The sequence below is a fragment of the Amblyomma americanum genome, chromosome 3 (assembly GCF_052857255.1).
Source record: "Amblyomma americanum isolate KBUSLIRL-KWMA chromosome 3, ASM5285725v1, whole genome shotgun sequence".
In the NCBI taxonomy this organism is placed as follows: Eukaryota; Metazoa; Arthropoda; class Arachnida; order Ixodida; family Ixodidae; genus Amblyomma; species Amblyomma americanum.
Genome location: NC_135499.1, coordinates 90,870,441 through 90,879,249, shown reverse-complemented (window position 1 = coordinate 90,879,249; position 8,809 = coordinate 90,870,441).

Sequence of the window (8,809 nt, the reverse complement as noted above, 5' to 3'; positions counted from 1 at the left end):
CTGGGACCCATCAGACCACTGCTCGCTTGCCCAGCAACAGTGCTCGGACCTCGACCCAAAACGCCTCATCGAATACTTGGATGGCAAAATTTCTTTACCCTCGACTCATTCAAGGAAGGACTATCTTCCTTCTGTGTACAGAATGATCCCCTCATGAAAAAGAACTTCGCAGCGAACAAACCGCCTACCTCCTTGTTGTACCTGCTTGTCTCCGCGAAGACATTCTACGGGCTTCACACGAAGAGACGACAGCTGGGCATCTAGAGTTAACTCGCACCCCCCACCGCATTCAAGACAAGTATTACTGGCGCCGACGTTCTCGCGATGTAGAACATTATGAGAAAACATGCCGAGATTATCAGCGACGAAAGACTCCTCCCACCAGACCAGCAGGATTTCTGAACCCCATTGAACCCCCCTCAAGGCGCTTTCAGCAGATCGGCATGGACTTGCTTGGCCCTTTCCCAAAGTCAACGTCTGGAAATGAGTGGATCATCATAGCGACCGACTACCTGACCGGCTATGTCGAGGCAAAAGCTCTACTGAAGGAAACAGCAGCATACGGCGCCAAATTTTTCGTGGAGTGCATTCTTCTGCGACACGGCGCCCTCGATGTGCTCAACAGGGCAGAGGAACAGCATTCACGGCGGAACTAACGCAAGCCATCTTGCGTTACAACCAATCTATCCACTGGACGACAACTGCATACCATGCACAGACCAACGGTCTGAACGAGCGCCTGAACACAGCCATCGCCGATATGCTCGCCATGTATGCCGATGCCCAGCACAAGACCTGGGACGTCAACCTGCCTTACGTCGTCTTCGTCTGCAACACCGCAGTGCAGGAGACCACCCAGATGCTGCCTCTGAGGCTTGTCCATGGCAGGGAGGCCACGACCACGTTAGACGTCATGCTGTCGAACGTTACCGAAAAAGTGAACGCCGACGTCGCTGCCTACCTTCAACGCGCTGAAGCTCAGAGACTTGCTCAACTACGGATCAGTGACCAGCAGCAGACCGACGCCAAACGCTATAGCCCACGAAGAAGCAACGCGAAACACAAGCCAGGCGACAAAGTCTGGGTTTGGATCCTCATTCACCGCCGTGTATTGAGTGAGAAGCTTTTGGGCCGCTATGTGGGCCTGTACAAGGTTGTCCGTCGGCTAGGTGAACTGAAATATGAAGTTATTCATGACGTACTGACTGCATCCCACCGATGCCACGTACGACCAGAAGTTGTCCATGTCGTCCGTCAAATTCTCTATTATGCGCGCAAAAGGACACTCTGTTTCTGCACTCAATCTTTATTTTCACACGATCTTTTTTATTTGTGGCTAGTCGGATTATTTGTTTTAATGCATGGGGTTGATGCTTTCTTGTGAGGAGAGTAATGGCGCGAATTCTTGCAGTGTTTGTTCATTCTTCAAAGCTGCTGGCGCGGCGCTTTATCGCTTTGTTTGCGATGCAAGACGCGATCAGATTTATCTCGATTGATTGCATCCAGGCAGAACTGTATATACGTTGTTCCAGAATGTTCTAGTAACTTTGAATGCTTTATGTGGAAAGTTCGCTGTCCGCTTCATATTTAGCAAGGCCGACACCGACGGACATTCTACTCCATGACCGCCGAGGACCTTGTTGCTACGCTTCCACCGAGTGATTCAGTCCATTATGAGCGCAAGGCATCGCAAATCAAAAGTTTTGTTAAAGCAGCATTTTCGCAGCCTTTCTGCTCTCCACACTGCCGTCACCACTTCGCACTTCGTGGCAGTATTTTTATGTTATTTCTAAACGAATCCCGTGAAAAGACAAACCTTCTCCTTAGGCATGTATCATTTTAGTGCAGTAGCTTTACATATAGATACGGAACAAGCTGTAACAAATCACTTTTCTACCCCGTGTTGAAAAATTACAGAGGGTTCCGCTACAGTCGGCTGCCCAGAAGGTATTTACTAAGGTAAGCGCAAATAGAATCAGGCCAGCATAAGACATCACTCAACCAAATGATCAGGCAGGTTTCCCTAAAATATAATAGACGATATTAACACTATGAATCAGGTGATCTAGAAACGTGTAGAATATAACCTTCCGCAATATATTGCGTTAATTGATTACGAGAAAACGTCTGACCGAGTGGTAACCTCAGCAGACATGCAGGCGTTGCTGAATCGGGTTGTAGAAGTCTTAAGTAAAAATACTGGAAGATATCTATAACTACTGCACAACTACCAGAGTCCTTGATAAAGACAGTATTAAATTTCCGATAAGGCAGTGTGTTAGGCAGGGGCAAAATATCTAGCCATTTCCATTTCCATTCACCGTGTGCTTACAGGAGGTGTTCCTAGGCCTCGATTAAGAACAGTTGGGGATAAGAGCTAAAGGGGAAATCCTAAGCAATTTGCTATTCGCTGATCACATTGGCATGTTAACGCACTCAAGAGATAGCCTGCAAAGCATGTTAGATTAGTTGGACGGGCAGAGCAGAAAGATTCTTAAAATTAACATGCACAAGGACAAAGTGTTGTTAAACACTTAAACAGGAGGTGGTAAGGAAATAAGTCTACTTAAGGCAGGTAGTGGGCGCTGGTCAAGATCCTGAGAGGAAAATGACTAGAAGAATGTGAATGGGGTGGAGCACCTATGGCAGGTTCTCTCATATCTTGGCTGGCAGTTCACCAAAATCCCTGAAAAGAGAAGTGTACAACCGCTGCATCTCACTAGTACGCTCCTACGTGGCAAAAACGTGGGGGCTAATGAAAAGAAATCAGCAATTAATAAGGACAACGCAGTGAGCTATGGAAAGAATGATGATAGGTTTACACGCAAAGAGACAGGAAGCAGTCAGAGTTGCTGAAGGAACAAACGAGTGTTAATGACATCCTAGCAGAAACCAAGACGAAGGAATGAGATTGGGCAGGGCATGGGGTGCGATGGCAAGGTTACCGCTGGTCATTAAGGGCAACGGAGTGGATATTGCGAGAAGTCAAACATAGCAGGGCCGGCAAAAATCTAGGTGGGTGGATGAGATTAAGAAGTTTTCGGGGATGTGGTGGCCGCAACTGGCAAAGGATAGGGATAATTGGAGAGACATTAGAGATGCAGATGCTTTTCTCTCTTGCGGTCAGAGTAAAGCTGATAATGATTGTAATCACCTAGTGTGGATTCATTTTCAATCGGCCAACTAACGATAAAGAACTTTAGGAGGTATTTACAGTCGAATGGAAAAAAAACATGTTTAAGTTCCCAGCTACAACATAATGACCTGTAAAATCCTGTGTAATAGCTTGCAGGCACGTGCTCAGTTCGAATACCGATGTTGCTTGCTAGCGCTTACTCTTCATCAGCTCTTTTGTAATTAGTTCTGCATCTGAGTAGAGTACTATCGACGACGACGCTCTAGCATATTTATGCATATCACAATGTCTATTTAAAATCCACCTAGATATCTGTCTAGATATTGATCTAGCCTGTCTAAATATCTAGAATATCTTCAGGAAGTCAGTTAGCGCCAAGCGACCGTCATGTGATGAGTAAACTACGTGACAGTTAAGATACGAACCGTCAACCATGAACTATATGTGGTGCACTCCAGTATTACATGACAAAAGGTCCTGATTGCTTATTAGGTCGCCCGGGTAGGCTGTTACTGTTTTTTGCTTTGAGTTAGTTACAAAAGAACTAATTTTACTGAGCGCAGAGGTGATCTGAGACAGTATTTCAGGACAGCGCCTCATTGATCACCTTACTTTAGTCAGGGCACCGTGTGCCAGGGACTGTAGAATGTAACCTTTGACAAAGCAGGCTTCGGTAGCCGGCTTGTCAACATATTCGGCCTATAACAGCATTACACGTGTTTTTTTTAGTCGCGCGTTTCAATCATGGTTTTTAAACAAAGAAAATATCAAAAGGCCCGTACTGTAACAAAAAAATCGCTCGCTATTTGCGCAATAAGAAAAGCCCAAAGAAACACTTGGAAGAATTCTAAGAAACATGCTGGCCACCGTTTCAGTTTTGCCTACGTTTTGTTTGAGTTGCAGCTGAGGTTCGAAAGTTCTTAGTTTTGCTTACTACACAATTTAAAAAGCATAAGTAACAGTGTGCCGAAACTTCAAGCAATCGGGCCAGCTCGCAACCCCTTCTTATTGAAATATCACATGTAAAGTCTGTACTGAAGCCGGAAAAGCAGGCAGTGACTGCATAGTTTTTAGATCGTTGGCACTAGAGTCTGGCAGGAATCCACCGATCAGTTTATTTTTCAAATTTACCCTAGACTGTGTCCTTAAGGATGCATTGGCTAATTTTGTAAATGTGTGATTAATTCAAGAGAGGAAGCCAATCATATCAAAGTTTAAATGCATTGCGTCATATACAGACGCCAGTGCTTGGCCGTCTATACATGTAAGTGTAGGCGCAGTACAAAAGAGCAACAACCAGCTACCCTTTATTCGCTCTAGCGGCCGTTCCTACAAAGGTTCCTTAAGGGCAGAAAAATGCTCCATGCCATCCTACACAACGTCTCGTATTTTGGCTTTGTCATTGTATATTTCAGTCCTTTTGGTAATATGTTTTATGCCCCATACCTTCCCGGCAAATTTTCGCTCGCGGTAAAGCTAATATGAAGGCATGGTGCGCTGATAAAGTGACTGCATCGAGTAATGAACAGCTGCTGTTTTAAATGACGCAGCCTCAGCACCTGCAGCCGGTGGAGCTTCGATATTTAGGGTCGCGATCTGAACTAATCACATTAGGTCATTTAGCCAAGGTGAACGTGTTAAAGTGCGCATGTAATAGTCAGCGGCAACGCTACATTTTACGTGTACGGTTGTGAAGAAAATCCTTCATATTCACATTCATATTCATATTCTTATTCACAGTTCAGTTCCGCATACACCGCTCGACCTTTCACGGTGGTGCAACACATGTCAAGAGGTTGTCGCCCTTCTCGTAAAACCTGCACGCACACCCCTTATTCTAGTTTCTTTTTATAGTCGTCCTGGCTGCGCATCTCCCAATCTGGGATGGGTTCGTTTTCTACGTTCTACCAACTCGGGTATCCTTATTCTAGTTGGTGGTGACTTCAACGGCGCACACACTGCGTGGGGTTACCCATCGGATTCCTCAAGGGGTTCACACATCCAAGGGAGCTTTTCGGATCATTCCTTTCAACTTTTAAACCACCCGAATACTTCCACCCGCCCACGAGGTGGCCCGTATTCACCTGATTTGACTTGGTGGTTAGGCCCCGGTAACCCTCGTTGGGCTGTTGATTCTGATACTTGGGTTAGCGATCACAGCATTATTTTTATCTCCCTCACGCCTACGCGTCTACGGAAAATACGCCGCACTGTACGAATGTCATCATGGGACTCTGTGCCCGCTGACAATCATTTATCTACATTCAACCCCTCTTCAGCATTGTCTACTCTATCTGCTGTTCTCGCTACTCACACTATTACCACTACTGTAAATGAAGACGACCCAAACCCGGACATACATCTCTCGAATCTGTGGGCTCTTCGTCGCCAGGCGGATCTTTACGCTACTCGTCACCCCGATGACCCTTCGGCTCTTCCTAATCTTCACCGCGCTACCGCACGGGCGCGGCGCTATGCAAAGCGGCTAGGCAGGCAACGCTGGGCTGCATGATGTGCCCGCCTGTCCTCTACGCAGGGCAATCGACACCTTTGGAGTGTGTTTCACGCCATGGAGCGCCCTTATCAGGTTGCAGATTACACAGAGAGCATTCGCCTCGCGCTCATTGTGGATGAGGACACATTTGCACAACAAGCGGCCCGTCAATTTTTTCCAAACCATGACTGCACCGCTACGTCTCCACCTGACTTATCGGTAACAGAGCCCGCCGATGGGATTACTTCTGACCTCACCATGGCAGAGCTGCTGGCCTCTATTGACCGTTTAAAAACTACTACTACTACCGGGCACGACGGCATACCTAACTTCTTATTCCGTAACTTGGAAGGGAGGGCTTTGGAAACCCTACTTGATAATTTTAACGAAGTGTGGCTTTCTGGCGTCATGCCGGGAGACTGGAAGCATTCTATTGTGGTTCCAATACCCAAGTCAGGTCAGCCTCCAGTACCTCTCTCGGCTCTTCGTCCAATTTTTCTTACCCCTACCATCTGCAAGCTTTATGAAAACATTCTAGCCGCACGCTTATCATGGTGGCTGGAATCCCATGATTGTTACCCAGATTCCCAAATTGCTTTCCGCCCACAAATTGGAACGGAGGACGGCCTTGCTACTTTTGCTGCTGACGTGCTTGACCACTCTCCACAGAGTCACCTTGTACGAACCGTAATCACTACAGACATAACAAAGGCATATGATAACATCCTTCACTCTGTCATTCTTGCCTCCCTTCAAACTCTTGGTCTCCCTCACCGGTTCCTCCTCTCCATTCACGCCTTTTTAGCAAATCGAACCTTCAGCGTGCGTGTCCACGGAAAGCCCTTTGGTAATTTCACTTCCAATAGAGGAGTGCCGCAGGGCTCCGTTCTCGCCCCCACATTATTTAATGTGGCTTTAATTCCTCTTGTTCGAGCCCTAGAGACCATCCCTTCTATCCGCGTGCTTGCATATGCCGATGACATCACCTTGGGGTGCTGTCATCCAGATGCGTCTATTCATCAGTCGGTCCTTCAACACGCGCTGGATGTATTGACATCTCGCCTCCCACCTCTGGGTCTAACACTCTCTCCTACTAAATCATGTTTCATTCGAATTGGAAATAAAGCCGCCTTACGGAAAGCTCCCCCTTTAAATTTTACGGTACATAAATCTGATTCCTCAGCTAGAAACTGTTCGTATTCTTGGTCTTCTCCTGAATACATCTGGGACTGGCACCCCGTGGCTGACAGCCACCCGTAAATCGGCTCACGCTGCTCTAGGTCTGATTCGTCGCATAGCTATGCGCTCTGGTGGCGCACGTGCTCATACGGCCCGCCAGCTTGTGCGCTCTATCCTTCAGCCGCGGATAGTATATCAGGCTCAATTTCAACGTCTCACCCGCAGACAGTGGGACTCCCTTGAAGCTATCAATCGTGAGGCTATGCGCGTCATAACATATCTGCCTCGTTTAACACCCATACCTGTGCTACAGGAGTTCGCCCCACTTAATACACTCAGTGAAATCATCGACCAACGGGTGGCAAATTGAGCTCGAAAACAGTCTCTCAAACTTCATCCTTTAAAGACACTTCCACCGGGGTCCTATTGCCAGCTCACTGACAATCGCCCCACTGTTTCCCCGTCGGTATCAGCAGCGTATCTGCCTGAAGGGTGCATATTATACACGGATGCATCTCATTCTGCAGAGAGGGGAGTTACTGCTGTGTATAGTCCATCTCATTCGCATCTCAACTCTCGCGCGACGTATACTGCGGATACGTGCACTCCCCTGGCATTGGAACTTCAAGCCATTTACAATGCCATTGCTTCCCTTCCGCTCGTTCCAACATTCAATAGAGTTCACATTTACACCGACTCCCGCGCCGCCCTTAAACAGCTTAAGGCTGTTCGACGAACGTTCCAGATTTCACAATCTATTCGTGTGCTCTGCGCAAAGTATCCATGTCCTGTGCGCATACCCTGGATTCGCGGCCATGCCCAGGATCCACATAACATTCGAGCGGATGCTGACTCATCTTCATACATTGGACGATCCGCCACCTTCCCCTCTTCCCCCAGATCCGTTCCTGTCCCACGTTTCCGATTCCGAAGTTCTGCGCCAGCAAACACGCGCTCTAATTCCTCCGTGTTCGCACCTTCTCACCCGTAGTCTTACTCGGCAGGAGGAGGTATCCGTGCGCCGGATTCGGGCAGGGGCGGCTCTGACACCATCTGTCCGTCATCGGTGGCGTGCCAAAGATCTGCCACTACCTGACAGGTGCCCTCACTGTAGCGCTGCACCGGACATATGTGATGTGCGGCACTTGTGGACGTGCCCAGCGACGGCTGCTATCAGAAAACGGCTCCTCAGGGAGATGGGCCTGCGGTGGAACCGCGAAAGTGACTTCGTGAAGTGGACAATGGACAACCGTTTTATTAACAACCTCTGCGACTACCTCAGCGCAACGGTTCTTCACTCCTTCTTTTAACTTTCAATACCGTGCATTCCTTCTCCCCTTTCCCTTTTCAACTTATGCCTCATGGCACACTTCTCGAATAAAAAAAAAACTCGAATTTCGCCATGGCGTTCTCACTTCTGGTGCCTATTTCGAAACGGCTACGCCAAGAAAAACGCTGTAGGGGTTCTCACTCTGTTTTATACGTGTTTTTAAATACTGCAAGTTCAAGGAAACTGACTGAGTTGCAGTTTTTCATAAAACCCACTATTTCATTACAACGTGAACACAGAACTGTTCAACTAAACTGTAAAATTCTGAGGAGAGATGAGGTGCTACTACGTGTCAAACGCCCGACAAGAAGGTCTGCAGGACGCATATCCAGAAGTTCTCTACTATCGCATTTTGCAACAGGATGTTTTTTATAACCGCAATTTTTATATAGCATAAAATTCCTACACCGATCAATAAATACATCCGCAGATCTCATCAGGGCCGGCTTGCCTTTTTCTTCTGTAAACGTTTTTGCAATTGTAAGAAGTTCTTTATTTTCAATGCCAGATTTGAAGACTTGATGCGAGCGATGGAAAAATATGAAAGGATTTTTCTATGCATTGCACGAATGAGTCATTACCTTGGAAATTTCCATAGCAGTTTTTTTCAGCATTCAACAGTGGCATCACATTAAAAATCGATGTCCCAGAATAATGCACTTCTCATATT